The sequence below is a fragment of the Anser cygnoides genome, chromosome 2, assembly GCF_040182565.1.
Source record: "Anser cygnoides isolate HZ-2024a breed goose chromosome 2, Taihu_goose_T2T_genome, whole genome shotgun sequence".
Classification (NCBI taxonomy): domain Eukaryota; kingdom Metazoa; phylum Chordata; class Aves; order Anseriformes; family Anatidae; genus Anser; species Anser cygnoides.
The window spans coordinates 58,805,922-58,824,208 of record NC_089874.1 but is presented as its reverse complement, the minus strand read 5'-3'; the positions used below and the strand labels follow the sequence as shown (position 1 = coordinate 58,824,208).

General features: G+C 39.7%; 1 protein-coding gene across 19 annotated transcripts in view; it reads right to left on the bottom strand.

Moving 5' to 3' along the window:
- TPK1 (thiamin pyrophosphokinase 1) overlaps positions 1-18,287 on the bottom strand; it is a 325,524-nt gene that overhangs the window by 200,882 nt on the left and 106,355 nt on the right. Inside the window, exon 1 of one of the 19 annotated variants that reach the window (XM_066992173.1) lies at positions 2,826-2,927. The exons of 17 other annotated variants lie outside the window; for them this stretch is intronic. The gene's annotated coding sequence lies outside the window, so the exon portion shown is untranslated. Of the gene's footprint in view, positions 1-2,825; positions 2,928-18,287 lie in introns of those variants that run through there. One more of the 19 variants, XM_066992180.1, reaches the window with a different exon arrangement.

The following is an 18,287-nucleotide window of genomic DNA, read 5'->3' as shown; positions in this document are numbered from 1 at the left end:
TCATTTTTGCACTAGTGCAGAGCATTCCTTCCAGTTCTGTGAGCAAAGAGAGACGGGCTGGTAGATTTGAGAGGACTGAAAGTCAGAGTATTTGTGGAGGGGAACAGAAAAACAAGGAGAGGCAAAGAAAAAGAAAAGCCTGCCAAAGTTTTGGGAAAAAAGGTGTAAATAATCAGATCAGGCACTTCCTGCTGCTAAGAATCCAATTTTCAGCTAAAGCTGCTTTTTTCTTTTCTTTTCTTTTCTTTTCTTTTTTTTTTTTTTCCCTTCATTTAGAATTGTCTCTCAACAGTGATGCAAAACTACATTTTTCTGCTTGGCACTCATTCATTGGGAAATCTGGACTCCCTCCCTAGCTTAGTAATCAACTTAGCCACACTATACAAATTTGGACAACAAAATTCATGTCTGCACCTCTGTATCTGCTCTCCTCTTTAAGCCATTCTTTTTCATTTTTCTGCAGAACTCCCAGCACAGGGAATATTCTTTATGTTACAACCACCACCCGGTACAATGCAACCTTGGCTGAGGCTTCTTGGTAAAAAACAAAAGAGCAGAGCAGCACAAATACTGCCAGTTCATCATGTGGGTAGTTTTGGGTACAGCAGCTTCTTTTCTGCAGGCTATAAGAATCTGTAGGGCTGGAGAACTAGCATTAAACTTCTCAGCATCTTTTCTAGCATTGCTCCTGCTCCCATGACCCCTATCTCTCTTATCCATATAATTACAATGCCCACTGCTGTAAGCACTACTTTTCTCAGTCTCCTTGTGCAGACTGTGCTCTGTTCTGTCTCCTCATCCTACTTCTCTCACTTCTTTCAGCCACCATTCAAACCCATACTAACAAGGCAAGGTCAAACAGATTTGATCTTGACAAATCTTATTAGCTGAAATAATTTCTAAATGATGGTAGCCGGCCAGCCATTTACAATGGTGATTCACTGCTTCAGGCTCTTACCAGGTTCCTCGCCCATCCTGATGAATATAACATCACAAGACAAGAAGAACATCCTTTTTTTTTTTTTTTTCTTTTTTTTTTTCTCCTGTGTTTGACAGGAAGCTTTTAACTTTTCTCACTTGAGGTTACAACTGAAACTGGATTAATGTAATTCCTTTCACCTAGGCATATTTGCTAAGTTCTCTCAGGGAGTTCAGCTCACACAATTTTGTAACAATCCTTTGCAAAGAGTCTGTATATCTGTCCTTAAATTAGCTATCTTGCCCATCGTTTTATTTAGCAGATATAATAGATCTACGCAAGGCCTAGGACCTTACCAATTACAAAATCTCTTCTCTCCCCTGGAGCTACAAAAGCAATTTATCAGTTGAGACGTTCTTTGTAACCCAAACTGTACAAAGTCTGCAGAAAAATTATTTTCTAACTTCAGGTACACAAGCTGCCTAAAGAATGCTTCCCCAGCCAAACAGAGCCACAGCCTTTTCCTTCTGAGAACAGTGATTTTTTAAATCTATTCTCCCATATTTTAAACAAATAAGTGGCTTATGACTTCTGTGGAGAAAAAGAAGGGACGAGATACAGAAAATGAGACACAAAAAAGTCTGTTACCTGTCTCAGTTGCTTTAAGACAGCCAGAGCCTTAACTATTGTAAAGTATCTCAGTGAACTTACCAAAAGGTATGCCTGGCCTAATACTACAGCTGGCATTATTTCAAAAGCACATGACCAAAACCCAAAGAAACTGAGTATTATGGAAAAAAATAATAAAAGTCAATCTTCATTCAGTCCAGTACATGTGAACTACTTCCAGTACATGGGAACTACTTCCAGTACTTGGGAACTACTGAGATTCTTTCAAAGATCAATAGGTGCCTAACAACAAGACTATGACATTTGTATGCTGGATACAGGGCTGATATTTGATATCTCAAATCAAAATAGTCACCTTATGTAACTGGAATTTAAAGTTTTCCCTCACATATTTATTCTTATCACTTCAGCAGCATTGTAAAGTTATTTAGAGAAACTATTTATGAGGTACTGATCCTTTACCAGCAAGTTAATAACTTACACTGGAACGAACCAAAGCCCCAAGTGCTTTAAGTAACTAGCAGGTAATTAACTGATTGGCTGGAGGCCAGTAAATCATATTATTTCTACCACCACCAAGCATTGATTGATAAAAAGTAATGATTTATATTAGCTGGAAGAACATGTAACATTATTATCTGGAAGTATTTAAGGAGATAGCAATTCTAAACTTACAATACAGATGGAAAATTTATATGGAAAGATAATAGGAACTGATTTTATACAGTGTCTTTTATATTAGGGACAAAAATTGCTTTACAAACAGCAATTTGGCCAAGGTGCAGCACAGCAACTGTGAAGGCAAATCTAACAGTCTCTAGACACTCTGTAACAGCTCACACAAAACCTCATTAATTATTTCAGCAGAAACTGAAGGACCTGAACAAGATCAGGGCTTTGTTTTGCTTGGCATTGTGAAAACAGAGATACTTTCTTCCAAGAAGTTTGCAGTTTAAATAGATGGAAAAAAATAAAAACACAAATAAGAAGGTGAAAAAAGACAGATGAAGTGCTAAGCATTGCATGAGTCAAAGAGAAGTTATCTTCCAGCACAACCAAAATGGATGGCAGGGCTTTGAGAAGGAAGAATAACTTACGTGGTCAGCCAAAACATAGCAGGTCTTGCAGACACCTTCTCTTCTGACTCTAAAGGTTACTATCCCATTACTGAAGAGCCCTCACATTTGCCAGGTGTATTGCATGTTCTTTAGCTTATTCAAGTCAGAAAGAACCATGTTGGTAAAGACATTATTTAAAGGATTTTGGATAATCTCACCTCTGTGAACTAAACCAGACTAAGGAATGGTCGTCCCAGTAGCTCACTGAGCTCTGACGGGTCAGGAGGACCATCACCTCCAGGGAAGATGCCGTGACTTGCAGGTGGGGGTTGTAGCTTTTTCAGCCAGCCCAGCTGGAAGCAGAGGAAACACATGCCCTTAGCCACCTTGCTCGGCTGGACAGACCCAAGGTAGAGCTTCATGCTTTTATGATGAGAAGAGGTGACACAAAGAGCACAAGGGCACAAGTGCACTGTAGCATGAGCTCAATGTACAGGTCTGCACTCCTTGGAAATACCGACAATTACAGCTTTTCCAATCTGAATATTCTGTGATAAGCTCCATTCCTCAGAAATAGCTCAGTTTGTCAAATTACCACACATCTCTATGCATCACATTCATTTCTGATATAACTCCAGTGTCGTTCAGTGAACTAGCAAATGAGAGACCTAACCCAGGAGTCATCTGACTCAATGTGCTGAGTAGTGGAAGAGTATAAAAGGGCAAAGCCAATGCCACGGCCAACAACTGCTTCCCAAGTTACTGGAAGCAGCAAATGTTGAATCCAGTAGTGTTTTAAATTACAATCGGAGTAAATATCCTTCAGTTCTGCCTATGCTCAGAAGGAGTTATGTCAAAAATGTATTAGAAGCCCACAGCATCTCTGAAAGAATTTCAGAGTCAACAGGAATGAAGAAACCAAAGTCCTTCCGAGTAATAATGTTCATCTAAAATGGTGTCTCTTCCGGTAGGAACCAATGAAAGAGTCCCTCCCTAACGGAAGTCTAGAGGCAAATTTTAGGGCTGCTAGTGAATACAAAAATTATTCTAACACAATAATGAAAGCAAAGAGAATCTCTTTTAGCAAATACAAATAACTCCCTGTAACTGTGAGACAGGATATGAACAGCATATCAAACATGAAAAGGAAAGTCTTCGCTCTGAGTTTTTTTCCAGAAAAAAGGCAAGTATTTTGTCACACATTTAACAGTCCTGCAGATTCAGGCAGGGGAAAAGTCTGTACAGAACAGGTGTAATTCTTGTAGACTAAGTAAGATCAGTGTATAAAAAGGGTAAAATGGAATAAAAGGGAATACGTTTATTTATAGAAAGCACCAACTCTTGGGAAGAAAAAAAAAAAAGAATAAATTCTATTATTCCTTGCAATTATCATTTATTTTTCTTTTTTCAAAGTTTTGAAATTGACCTATGTCTTTGTCACAATTCAAATTTATGACATCTCCCCTAAACCTCCCTTAGTATATCCCCATGTTCCTCTTCTAATTTTACATAATTCTTCTAGGTATGCATCTGTTTTCCTCATTCACTTATTGATTCAGTAACCTGGTAACCATAATTAACCTGCCAGCATAATCTACACATAAGAGAACACTGCATAATTAACAACTAGGAACTTTGGCAGTAATATAAAAGTGATAATATATAGTAGATATGCAGAGAATTGCTCGGTTTGCTTGATACATTTGGCTAACACATTTTTGTTTCAGCATTAATTAAAAATATCAATTGCCAACAACAGAATGCATAATCCGTATTTATATGCTTTCTCTTTTCCTTCTTTGTCTTGCAGAAACTGCAAAAACATGTTTGACAAATCCACAGCTTTGTACAGCTGCAGATTGCTAGCCAGAGGATATATCTGCATCTCAAACTATTCCCTCCCACCCATGTGTTTCTTTCTACCTGTGTTATCCGGGCTATATGCTACTGCTATTATATGCCAAATACAATTGAACACAGACATCTTTCTTTTGGTACTTTTTTGCCGCTCTTTTAGCAATTCACTTCTCTGTCAGTCCACAGTAGTTTCCTGCTTTGCAGCTGGACACTGGTCTTGCTAAGGTGCTTTTAAACTATTTTAACTAGGTTTATTCTTAAGTTAAGTTGTCTAAAACTGAAAAGGCTTAGCTCTTGTCACTGGTATTTTAAATGTGAAAGTGTCCACAGGGCTTTAAATAAGCGTGGTGAAGAAGGTCACCTGCTCTCGGGATATTCAGGTGAAATTAAGAGATAAACAGGTGCTTTCAAAGCTGCTATTACAGGTTCACTTTTGTGTTGCTGCAAGTTAATGAAGGACTGTAGGACTATTCAGCACTTTCTAGGATTGTGCCCATTAGGGATGTCACCAAAAATTCCTCTTTGTTTTTCTGCCTGTGGTGATTAACAGTTCCACATACATACTTCCAGCCCATGAGCAATTTGCAGTTTTACAAATTCTTAAATTGTCTGTGTATCCAAGAAAGGTCCCTCAGCTACCAATGTCTTGTACCTGACTTCTACACAATCTTTATCGCTCAACAAACATAAAAGACCAGGAAAGGTAAGTAAAAGGTTCATCAACACCAGAGCTGGCAGCCTGCTTTTGTATGGAACGGATTATGAATCTCAGATGAAAAATTACTGCACATCTAGCAAGGTAATTATATGTTTCCTGCAAAACTCCTGAACATCTTTAATCACTCTACTTTGAGCTGTGAAAGTCATAGAGATCTCAGCTAAGCAGAGGCAGGATTCATTAAGCAATTAAATATGAAAACACTACGAAGGAACCAATGTGCTGATGAATTAGGAAACATTATTCTTTTCTCAGCATGTTCATTTAATACCAAGATAACATGGTCACATAGAAATGAAACAATGGGAAAATTGTTTAATTTTTCCCATAGACAATAGCTTCCCCTCCACTTTATCAAAAAAAAAAGTAAAAAAAAAAAAAAAGTTACACAATCCTCGAATCAATACCTTACTTAAACAAACAAAAACATCCTAAAAAAAATTAAAATCTCAATGCTCACTTTGGAAAATGAACATAAAAAAAGACCAGATCGACCCTTTTTCAAAATAAATTCTTAGGTACCAGAAAACACAAGTGCAAGCAAAAAAACCTCGGAGTATCAGTAAATATACCAGGAGTAATGTGCTGTCAGAGACAGAGGCAAGAGAGCAACTATGTTTTCACTAGACTGAGTTTCTGGACTGTCTTCAGGTACAGCTCCACGCAGAGTTCATTACAATGATTCATATTCAAGGCTGCTGGGTTTGAAGTAATCTCTTGTCAGATGTTAGATTTAATATTCCTGCAACCCTCACTTAGTATATGATTTTCTCTTTTCTTTCCTGTCATTCTTCTCACATTCTGTCAAGATAGGGAACTCCGGTTCTTGCCAAGCTGCCTTATACCCATGGTTGAAACATGCTCTGCAAGCCCCAGCAGTGGGAGCAGCCCCGTGCTGTCTTGGAGCTAAAACCAGAAGGACGGAGCCCAGACATAAAACAAAGTACTTGTTGCCATCATTTACACTAAAATCTAAGTGACCTTTTTATGACAAGGCTATGTGTCTTGATGCCACTGGGGAAAGAATCAGAAAGAAGTTTATTTCTTTTCATTTCCTCCTTTTTACGCTCTGCTTGAAAAATGACAGCTAAACCAATAATGTAACATTTAATCAGCTTTTCTTTTTGCCTTGAGCATACATCTATTATTACCAGGTAACAGTAAAAACACTGATTGGGATACACACACACACACCAAAAAAAGGAAAAATGCACTAAAGTGCATGATGTTAATCCTTTCTTCCTGCTAAACTATTTGTTTTGATTATCTTTAAAGAATAATTTGTCACATCAAAGATCTTCACGAACCAAACATGCTGCTGAAATGCAGGAGGTAGGTTCTAAATGTGCCTTAAATAGCTTCTTTTTCAGGGTGAAAAGGAGTCCAAGCTCTCCACGATCACAGTTTTGCATCCTATTGCTGGCAGGTCTCCCAGGAGCTGGGCGGGATCCTGGTTTGCAGACAAACATGCGAGTGCCCCCACTGGGTAGGGACCTGCCCTGGACCGTGGCTCTTCCCAGGGACACGTGCAGTCGGCGCCTGAGGTCCTCATCCTCACATCAGCGTGCCATCCTTAAGGGAGGCTGTGAGGAGCTGGGGTCAGCCTCTTCTCGCAGGTAGCTAGAGATAGGACTAGAGGGAATGGCCTCAAGTTTTGCCAGGGGAGGTTCAGGTTGGAAATTAGGAGACATTTCTCAGAAGGAGTAGTCAGGCACTGGAACAGGTAGCCCAGGGAGGTGGTGGAGTCACTGTCCCTGGGGGTGTTCAAGGAAAGGTTGGACGTGGTGCTTAGGGACATGGTTTAGTGGGTGACATTGGTGGTAGGGTGATGGCTGGACCAGATGACCTTGGAGATCTTTTCCAACCTTAATGATTCTCTGAGATAGAGCTTGCAGTGCTGGTACTATTCCCCTTTAGGGCCCAGACTTGGCCTAGAGTGATTCCACACTCCTGCGGCCCGCACTTGGGTCACACGCCAATCAAACCGCCATTATTAAGACTGAGAAAGGTGTTACAGCAGGAACTAACTGGCATGGAGGCTCAGCACAACATGCTGCACCCCCTCCAAAGGACAGAAGCTGTCAAAATCGTGGCCATTGTTAAAGATCTTGGGACCAACTCTAAGACTGAAGCTGAAACCAGTGCTTTAACAACACTCAGAGCTGAGAAAAGCACAGCTAACCTCGATTTGGAGGTGGGAAGGTGTATGATGACCTTACAGTGGAAAAGAAACATGTAGGAGAAGCAATGCCACCATTAACTCCTCTGTTTTCTCGTCAACAACTCCATCGCCACTCGCTATAGATACAAATGCCTCCTCTGTAACCCCATGACCACTGGTGAAGAATCTGCTTAGCCTCAAACATCAAACTGCGTACAGACACCATGCCTGCTATCCCTCATAATGTATCCCATCAGGTTGCCTGTCAAATACCATCTTCTTTTATTGCTTCATAAGTACAATACCCCTCACTAACAAAACTTTATTGTAACTTGTCTTACTGGTGTCCTAAACCTAAAACAAACACATACATCAAAATATAATTGAACGTAAAGTAACTGAAAGTGAGTGCGGTGAGCTTTTTTTCTGCATCCATTACCTGACTTAGCAAGTTAAATGGAGATGCTTCAACATCAATTTTATTTCTGAAGTTTTAAAATTATATTGTTTAATAATTCAGTGTAACATGCACTGACTTCTAGCTCTGAGTGCAACTTTTTATTTCTTCATTTCATGTTTTCCATTGTAGCAACATTGATTTCTGACACAATGAAGATAAACAGCTACAGAAGTGATGGAATAATGCAGCTGTCTGCTATTTTAATTGCCAGCCAGAATTGTTATCAGACAAACATTAGAAACAAACCAATTCTATTCTTACAAAAAGAAAAAAAAATCAAAAATATTTTTTATTAGTTTTAGAACATATACATTTGCAAAAAGGACCAAGCTGTAATATGAAAAAAGCTCATTTTTTGGTCTTGTGTCATTGATTCAATGCTACCAGCAGCAACCCCCATGCAACCACCACTCCCTGTCCTACAGTGAACAGAAGATGGGGCAAGCAGGGAGGCAGCATATGGAAAAGGGTGGCTGGCAGCACCGAGGCGGCGAAGAAAGAGAAATAACCTCCTGCTGCTCAAGACCACCAACAAGACTATGTTCCTCATCAGACCAGAGTTAGTGCTACTGTCTGTTCTGCTTCCACTGAACAATATACATTAATAATTCAAGCCAACCTGCAAGCGTAAGGCATTGTGCGTGATAAGTTCATATTCATGACTATGATTAAATATTTTCAGCTAACACATTTATATTTCAAATTTTGTTTGCCTAAATTGGATTTGCAGTAGTCTACAACTCATCAAAAAAAGTAATCACATACTTATCTTAAATAGCACAAAATGTATTAATTCTCAGGTTACTAAAATACACACCATTCCTTAGCAGCACGGAATAGATTCCCAGACAACCGTATATATGACAGTAACAAAAACTTTTGTGTGTTAAGGAAATTTCAGAACACATGAAAGTCAGAAACTCCTTTTGTTTTTTTTGAAGTAGAATATTACAATGCATAGATTTTTAAACAAAGCTTGATTTTAAACAAATCAAGCTGGCACCAACACTTTCTTGAAAAATTGTGTAAGCTATTTAAAAGAATAATTTTACTTTAAAAGCCGTTTGGAAATATGTGTCAACAACAACAACAAAAATCCTAATCCATATGAAATTGCTCTCTGTAATCTATTTTCTAATGTCTTTACAACATAGTTGCCCTATAGCCATACTGTGTAGTCTTGTGTATAGATATTTTTCCCTACTCTTAACAGATAAATGGTTCAATAGATTTTCAACCAAACAATAACAACAGTAAACTAATAAAAACAGAATCAAGAGAAATGGACAAAAGAAGAAGGAAATATTCACTCTGAACATCAACAAAAAAAAGTTTTATGGGGTGTTCTTTAAAGGCAGCATAAGCCAACTTAATTTGAGAAATGAGCACGTATTTTGAAACTAGACCAACTTAAGTTAATACTTTAAAACACTCAAAATAAGCCAGCATCTTGGAATTACTTGTCTAAAACACTGGTAGATGGTAATAACTTCTTTAATGACAGTTTCACCCCTTGTATTTGACTGACCCACATGCCTTGTCTTTTCTCTTAACTCTCAAATTTTGGCAATGGAAGTTTTCCCAAGAAACTGGAAATATAAAATCAACTATGAAGTTTGTAATGTCACCTGGTTTATTTCATATTTGCAATAGCTACAAGTACATACACACTGGTATTTCTATTAACAAAGACAAGAATGACTTCAACAGAAGTGATGGATTTGCACTGATATAGCTCTGGTACTGGCACCTAAACACAGCTCTAAGAATGAACAATAATTTTGATATTAAAAAGTATTGCACCTTTCAGGAGGAGAAGAGTTCTGCATCAGAACTATCTTGATCCCCCAAATCTTGCCACACAGAATAAATCTAAAATGGAAATAAAATTCTTCCTAGGTACTTTCTTTATGCCAGATCTTCCAACAGTCAAGAAGGAAGGTCAGCTAGTATAAATTAACAGACAGACATGACAGATCAGGTCTATGGTGTAATTTTGTCAAACATACATTTATTTTGTTATTTGTACTTTTAAAAAGAGTAGAAAAGTTCATAATGAAGAACAAAATACGATATTTTCATTTTTAAAATAAGAGGTCCAAGTTAACATTTTCAAAAGAAACAGTCACCAAAACCAATCATTTTGGGGAAGTTTTTAGTTATATTGATGACCCAACACGTTAAATCACCACAGGACACAAAGACCATTTATTTGGACAGGCAGAGTCAGCGGCAAGCCAGGTTAGAAATCTGAAAGAATGGAAACGTTACTCTGAATGCAAAATGGTATTTCTTGTCTGAACCGAGAGGAAGCAGAGGCTCTGTGCTCTCTGGGGACAGTGACAGGACCTGAGGGACAGCAGGGGAGGGTCAGGCTGGGTGTTAGGAAAAGGTTCTGCGCTGAGAGGGTGGTTGGGCACTGGGACAGGCTCCCCAGGGCAGTGGTCACGGCACCGAGCCTGATGGAGTTCAAGAAGTGTTTGGACAATGCTCAGACACATGGTCTGATTTTTGGGTGGTCATTGGTGACCCAGGAGTTGGACTCAATGATCCTTGTGGGTCCCTTCCAACTTAGGACATTCTATGGTTCCATGAATTCTCTGCAAATAGAGCAAATGGAAAAAAACAATACCATCTTCCCCGAACAGAAATATCAAAATCCATACGGAAACAGTATGGTTATGAATGAAGATGGCTTAGCAGCAGTTTCACAGTTCATAAAAGTGATGAAGAAACAAGTACATTGATTTCAAAACCTCCCTTTAATAAGGCTGTGAGAGAGCCTCAATATGAAATTTCCAAATAGAAATATTTCTAGGAGACAATCTAGAATTTATTGAAAAAAACTGTGTTCTCAAGGGGAATAAACTTCCACTCAACATCTCTCTTCATAGCAAGGCTGTAAACAGAATCAGAAGTTGTGCTTATAAAATACAGTCTGTGTATCATCCACAACGTGCCTGCGGGAAGAACACCAGGCTGTACCAGTTTCAAGGTGTCCTCTATTCCTCCCTCCTAGATAAGAAAAAAATCACCACCATCTGCCTTTTGCCAAGAATTTTCACTGAAAATTTTATATTCAGGTTCTCCTGAGGATACACACTTAAGACACAGATTTCCAGAAGGCAATGAAGCTGAGGAGTATAATCCCATGAGTTCACCAAAGTGCTGAGATGTTCCAAGCCTAAGTCATCACTAAAAAGTAGATGCAAAACCAAAAGCTTCATGCACACTGTATTAAGACCCAGTTCAAAGCCTATACGAGTTGGCAGTTTTATTGCAAAAACTGATGAGGACCTGAAAGCTTACATCACACTGGATAGCAGTAAAACATAAGATTACACTGTAAAATAACTTTACTGGAGGTAAATCCAGCCTTTCAGATGAATAGTGAGAAGTTCACAATTTAACATCATGTTTTGGGGGATATGAGATTTAGGTATTATTTAGAGAACCACACAATTAGTAATCCATTTAATATCAGTAAAACGTCAGATCTCTCTAGTCTGCCATGGAAACTACTGAAATGCTAAAACTTTAATTTTGATGTTCTTCCACAGCATGTGATGGGAAAGGGAATTGTGAGGATACTGTTCACTTGCTGGCCTCAAGTAACTCATTTGAGGTAATCCATTTATAGATCTTTGTGCCAAGCAGACACAGCTCGTTCCCTGCCTATGAAACAGCATCTTGGGCAGTTCCCTATGGTCTCCTAAAGGGAGAAAGGCTTAAAATGAACGGAGAGGTAAAGTCTCAGTAGGGACTTCAGTCCCTGCATTTTGAACTGCTCAGTGTTTTAGAAAAAACTTGTAAACTTCTGGACTATTCAGAATATATTTTTACTAGCAGATTTGTACATATCTCATTTCCAGTTACAAAGATGATCAGGACATTGCAGGTGATTTTATTATCAAAATGCTATAGATTGCTGCTTTAGGCTTTTAGTCTCCATCTGCTCTGAAGATAAATAGCCCTAAAATTGCAATACAAAAGGACTTCCTGCTCTTGTTTTGGTTCATATATATATTTATTTTTAAGAAGAGAGACTGGGTTTAAGTCTCTCTCATTAAAGTCTGAAGTTCAGAGGTGAATTTATGGAAGCTGTGAAGGTAGGTATTCTTTGTTTTGTTTAAATTACCTGCTACCTAGCTGTATTATTTCCCCTACTTAAGTAATGCTAGCATGGAAGCATTTTGACATCCCTTGATTTTAAGTCAAACCAACTAATCTCAATTGAATACAAACACTGGCCTCTTCTTTGGGGCTATTTGCTCCTTGTAGTTGAAACCTGTGCATTCAATAAATAAAACCTTAGATCTAGCACACCTGAGCTTATTCAGAAAATCTTCTTTAAGAAACACATTCCCAGTGAAATAAGCAAACAAACAAAATCCTAAGACACAATCTTGCTCAAAATGTAATGCATTACACGTGATATCATGTTGGTCTTTATTCTCAAAATGGTTCAATGATTCAATGAAAACACCCAAAAAACTTCATAGTAGCTGTGAATCTGACTAGAGGGAGTATTCTTTTTAAATGTTGCTACTTAATTGAAAATTATCACCCTTTCAAATTTTCCATAGAAACATGGCTTATGAGTGTGGGAGAAAAAAATTAACCTAACTATATCTAATATATCTTTATTTAAATCAGCCAAATGTTGACCAAAAAGAATATCAATATTCTATTTAATTTACAAGCTCTGTACATAATAAACACTCCCATATCAGTAACAGAAAATATCAGAAGACAGGATGTTCAAATGTGATTTAAGTCACTGCACCAATCCCATGCTACTACCTACCAGATGAGCTGGAGATACCAATTTAGAACATGTAACATTTTTATCTAGTGTGTTCCTGCACTTGCCCTGGTTTAAACAGGCATTCACAGAATCATAGAATCATAAAGGTTGTAAAAGACCTCCAGAATCATCTGGTCCAACCATCCCCCTACCACCAATATCACCCACTAAACCGTCCCTAAGCACCACGTCCAACCTTTCCTTGAACACCCCCAGGGACGGTGACTCCACCACCTCCCTGGGCTACCTGTTCCAGTGCCTGACTACTCCTTCTGAGAAATGTCTCCTAATTTCCAACCTGAACCTCCCCTGTTGTATCTTGAGGCCATTCCCTCTAGTCCTATCTCTAGTTACCTGTGAGAAGAGGCAGACCCCCAGCTCCCCACACCTTCCTTTCAGGTACCTGTAGAGAGCAGTAAGGTCTCCCCTGAGCCTCCTCTTCTCCAGACTGAACAACCCCAGTTCCCTCAGCCGCTCCTCATAGGACTTGTGTTCCAGGCCCTTCACCAGCTTTGTAGCCCTTCTCTGGACATGCTCCAGGGCCTCAGTGTCCTTCTTGTAGTGAGGGGCCCAAAGCTGAACACAGTACTCGAGGTGCAGCCTCAGAAGAACTTTGTTTGACTTGTTTAATATCTTTTTCATCTTTCACAAGTTCTTGGAGCCTACAGTATTATTAGTCATTGGGCTTCAAAGCACAAGAATTATACGGAAGTCAGTCTTTTCACCCAGCTCTTATTTCCCTGCTCACAGGAACAGCATTCCTGCCCTCCCCAGGTGCTCAGTTCTTTTCCCTCTCCATCCATTCTTGACCAGGTCCTTTGTTGGCTTCCCTTGGTCAATGTAGGGGAATTCTCAGACTGAAGCCTTACATCTTGAAAGTTAAAAGAGCATAAAAAACAGCAACAACAACACAACAAGCATACATTAGCAGGTAAGGAAGGACTTTCCTCAATTCACCTTAAATATTTATTTTCTCTCTACTTCTTATTAGTTTACTCTCAAACATCTCCACTGGTCATGCATTAGCTAAGATACCTGAGGTCAAGTTCAATCAAACCAATTCAGCAACAGATAATTTAGAGCAGAATCCTTCCTCCTAAAAGGCTTAGTGAAAGGAAAACAATTCCTCTTGTTCTTCATTTGATATTACGTGACTAAGTCCCTAAGGTTGTCAGCTGTCTTTCTGCAGTATGTGTATGTAAAACACCCAACACAGCAGGCCTGTTCAACCTAGCAAGGAGCACAAATAGCCATGCCCTAATTTCATGTGATACTATCACATAGGCTTCGAAAGACATCTTTGATTCCATGATTCACAAGGTGCTACATGGTACACTTGTACCATTAAGACAACAAGCATAGTTTCTCCAGTGAAGAAAAAGACCTTCTGTCTCAGTGTTTAAACTGCAGAAGGTCTTGCCACCTGCTTGAAACAGTCACCAGAGCTTATAATAGATTTTGTAATTTGTTGTGTTTTTTTTTCTCTTAAAGATGCAACAATTCCTCTGTGAACAATGAAAATCTGATCAAACTGCTATCTTTATAAGCTAAACTAACCTTCATGTGCTTTCATTTACCTTGTGTACAGGTGAAACTGAATTGTATGAAGTCACAGCTCAACCTATCAATAATTCCCTGGCAGAAAAAAGTGTTTCAGAAATTTGGTTTAACAGCTAGCTTTCCTGCCTAAGAAACACTTGATATTGTTGCTCTTTTAGTAAATCAAAATCAATAGCTGTGAACAACTGAAGTAGGTTAAACTTCCCTTTATGTGATTAATTCTTCCCTTAGCCAACCCTACTCCTAACTTCTACAGCTTTAAAAGGCTTATCTGGAGGGGCACAGAATGGTATTTGCTTTTAAGCCATGCTTTGAGTGGTTCCTGTACACAGCAGGTCCTCACCCTCTGAGGAGGCCTCTGATTTCAGTGCAGCTACCTGGGCTGAGTACAGCATCAGAACTCAGACCATATTGCATACTTACCACCCTGTCTGAATAAAAGGTACTTCTAACAGTTCAAGCCCTAATGCTACACACCTTTGCTCTTTCTCTCTTCATTGTCTCTACCGAGCGCTAATAACCCCCCCTTTGGCATTTCATCCATTCCCTTTTCAAAAGCCACAGATCACCTCATCAACTCGCAGCAGCACAAATACCCCCTGGCAGCCTCACTTTTCATCACACGTATTGTATTACATCTAAATGCAGTTCAACTCCTCCTCTTCACCCACTGTCTCCATTGCCTCTTCTCTCCCTCCACCTGTTGCTTCCTATTTCAGAGTCTGCTTTAGGAACTGCACAATTCTTTTACTTCACTTAACATTTAGCAATTGTGAGAACAGACAAAGTAGAAAGCATAACCAGAAAAGCACGGACTTTGTAGCTTTTTTGTCCAAATGTACTCATAGAAAGAAGAAAAGAGGACAGGTTCCCATTCGGTAAGCAAGAATAAAAATGGAACTGTCATGCTCTTTCTATCAACATGCAATAACCTTGTGCACTGTCCCGCCACTCGACCAGCGATGAGACTACTAGCCTGAACTGTTTGCATGCCAGCAGTTTCTCAAAGCCTGTACAAGGCGATATTTCCTGTCAAATTGCAGGCGGGCACAGGATGGAGGCCAAACAAGCCTTTGGGAAAGGTGGTCTGTTCTCAGTGAGCTGTGGAGGTGGCAATGCTATCACTCATGCAGCCTTAAGGGCTTTCAAGAAACCGGCAAAGCAGAGGAATTGTGTGTTACCTTCTGTCTACTGCAAAAGACTCTGCCTCCTCTTTGCAGCAGACGAGGATCACTGTGAGAAGTCACTGCTGACCCTAGCACTCACCTCTGCCACAAACTGCAGACAAAGCCTTTGCAGATGGAGGAGACACCTACCTGTCCCCAGAAAGTATCAATCTGAATCTGAGATTAAAGAACGGGGACGGATAGGAAATTTAATTATATCTTTTTTCTTCCCGGGCATGAGTGGCAGATTTCCTCACCTATAATGAAAACAACAAGCAGTGTTTAAAGAAACGTTTACTTCCTGAGACAGCTTAATTCACCAGGGCATTCCCAGTATTTCCTCTTCTAAAGCGGAATGACAGCACACATTCAACAATAAAATGATGTAATATGCATTTGGAAAAAAATCCAAAACCAAAACCACCAAACCACTGTTCTGTTACAATTAAAGATACGAAGAAAGAAATGCCTGCATAAGAGGACATAATTAAAAATAACTGTATAGAAAAAAAAATCAAATAATTAGAGCTACCCTTTAAATCATTCTTGCAGCCTGTAAGAGAGGGATGTGCTACAAACTTCAATAATATCGTTTGGAACATCAGTCATTTTGCTCTTGCTGAAATTCATTTTTGATAATGCAATAGTAACATCCCAGGAATTATATTAAGTTTCTACTTTGTATTAAAGTAGAATTGTATTAGCATGGTAGAGTATGTGTATCCCTGCTGGGATTACTTTCATGCTGGAAAGAACAACGTTATTTTTCTATTACTGAAATAAGTTATCTATTTTGACTGTGGAAAATATATTTCAGTGAACTATAAACTAACAAAACCTGTCATCTAGGAGAGTATCAATAAAGTTTTTCTTATTGTGTATTTTCAATTCCTAGCCAGCAGCAATTTTGCTAATTTTTTTGCATGAAGTCATTTGATTTACGGCACACCTATGAGCCCATATACTGAAGTTAGCATGTCCAGTGCAATAATTCTTGCTCAGTCCTTGACCAAACTGTTGGGAAATCTGCCTGAGGAAAGAGCAAAAGATTGAGATTGAAAGATCTATGTCTTTTAGAACAAAAATCAAGTGTCCTCATTCCAGGATCTCTTTTGACCCAGCCTCTGCCTTTGACTACATGCACCCTAACAGTGAGCCCCAAAGAAGCCTGGGGAGAGGGAGAAATGGGGAATTTGAGTTAGCTTACCTCCAAAGACATCTGTACTCTACTGACATCATTTTCCAAAGTAATCAGCACCAACCTCCAAGCTGTAGGATCACTGGTTTCCATTAATCTTTCATAGTGCTTAGTGAGCCAGAGCCTTCTCTAGCTAGCCCTAACCCATCCCATCAATTTACTGTCAGGGCATCAGAGAAATGGCTTTAAAAGGGGGTGGAAGAGAAGAGAGTCACCTTAGCTGATAAAATCTGCCTCAGGTACAAGGTGCAAACTTCCAGATGTGAATTAGGGACGCTTTCAGAGACAGGCCTGTCATTAAGCCCCAGCAGCCCCATGAATGGATTGAGCTCCACCCGCCCCCCCCCCCCGGGAAGGGATCAAGACCATGGTAAGCAATGCAGGTACTTCAGCAAAGGTTTTAGACACATAATTAATTCAAATCAACACGAATATTTCCAAATGTACACCCTACTATGCCATTGCTGATGTGCAATTTACAGTGCATTTCACATCACTTCAGAGGCTGACCAATACACTTTCTCATGCTGAAGCCACACATCCACAGCACACTTTGGGGAACTTTGATCAAAAGAGATTAAATTATCATATATGTGGTAGAAAAAGCAGCATGGGCATAAGATTTGGGACTGGCTAATTTATACCATATGGGTTCTAGCTGCTGGCCTTAGGCCTTTTATTTATTTATTTATTTATTTTTATTTTAATTTAGTGAGAAAACAAGACTCAGGAAGAAGAAAGGGGACTTGAGTGTATTTTAGAAAAGCAACTAGCAATCAGTTTGGGGGCAGAATGCTACCCCTTTGAGAGAAGGGCAAGCTTCATGACAGGTCTGCCTGTGGCAGCAGGTGTCGCTGTAAGGCAGAGGTATCACAATGAGTAAGGAGGCACAGGCAGGAGAACAGAAGCAGGCAAAGATGCTTTGCATTACGTGGTAAGAACATGGAAATTCTTGACAGCTGGTAGCTATGCACACTTTTTGTGCTAAGTATTTCGGTTGCAAACATGATCAAGCAGCAGATTGCTAGTATACACCTGCTTAAAGAAAAGTATGGAAACTTTTACTTCTGTGGTAACAGCTTGCATAACGGCATTATGTGTGGCTTTCCATTTACTTACTGAGTGCTCAGTCCTTCTCCACACATTAAAGAGTTTACTGCTATTCAGTGCAAACAGATCCCATGCTGCGCCCAGTTAAGCACCTCTGGCACAAGACTGATGGTTGATCCCTCAGAGAACAGCTGGCAACTCCTGAAATGGTGCCTTCAAATTCTTGCAGTGGTTACACCCAGCTGCTAGATTACACTCAGCTCAAAATGAGGACCAGAAATCCTCATTGCTCTGCTCTTTGCTTACGTGCCATTTCAACCAGAGGCTGATGCTAAGGAGCACCATTTTTGATCTGCTTCAGGTCCCGTGGGATTCACAGATTCCCAGAATGGTTGAGGTTGGAAGAGACCTCTGGAGATCATCTAGTCCTTCCCCCTGCCAAGCAGGGTCACCCAGAGCACATTGCACAGGATGGCATCCAGGTGGGTTTTAAGTATCTCCAGAGAAGGAGACTCCACAGCCTCTCTGGGCAACCTGTGCCAGTGCTCTGCCACCCTCACAGTAAAGAAGTTTTTCCTCATATTCAGCCAGAACCTCCTGTGTCGGAGTTTGTGCCCATTGCCTCTCATCCTGTCACTGGGCACCACTGAGTCTGGCCCCATCCTCTTGACGCCTTCTTTTCAAACACTTAAACACACCAACC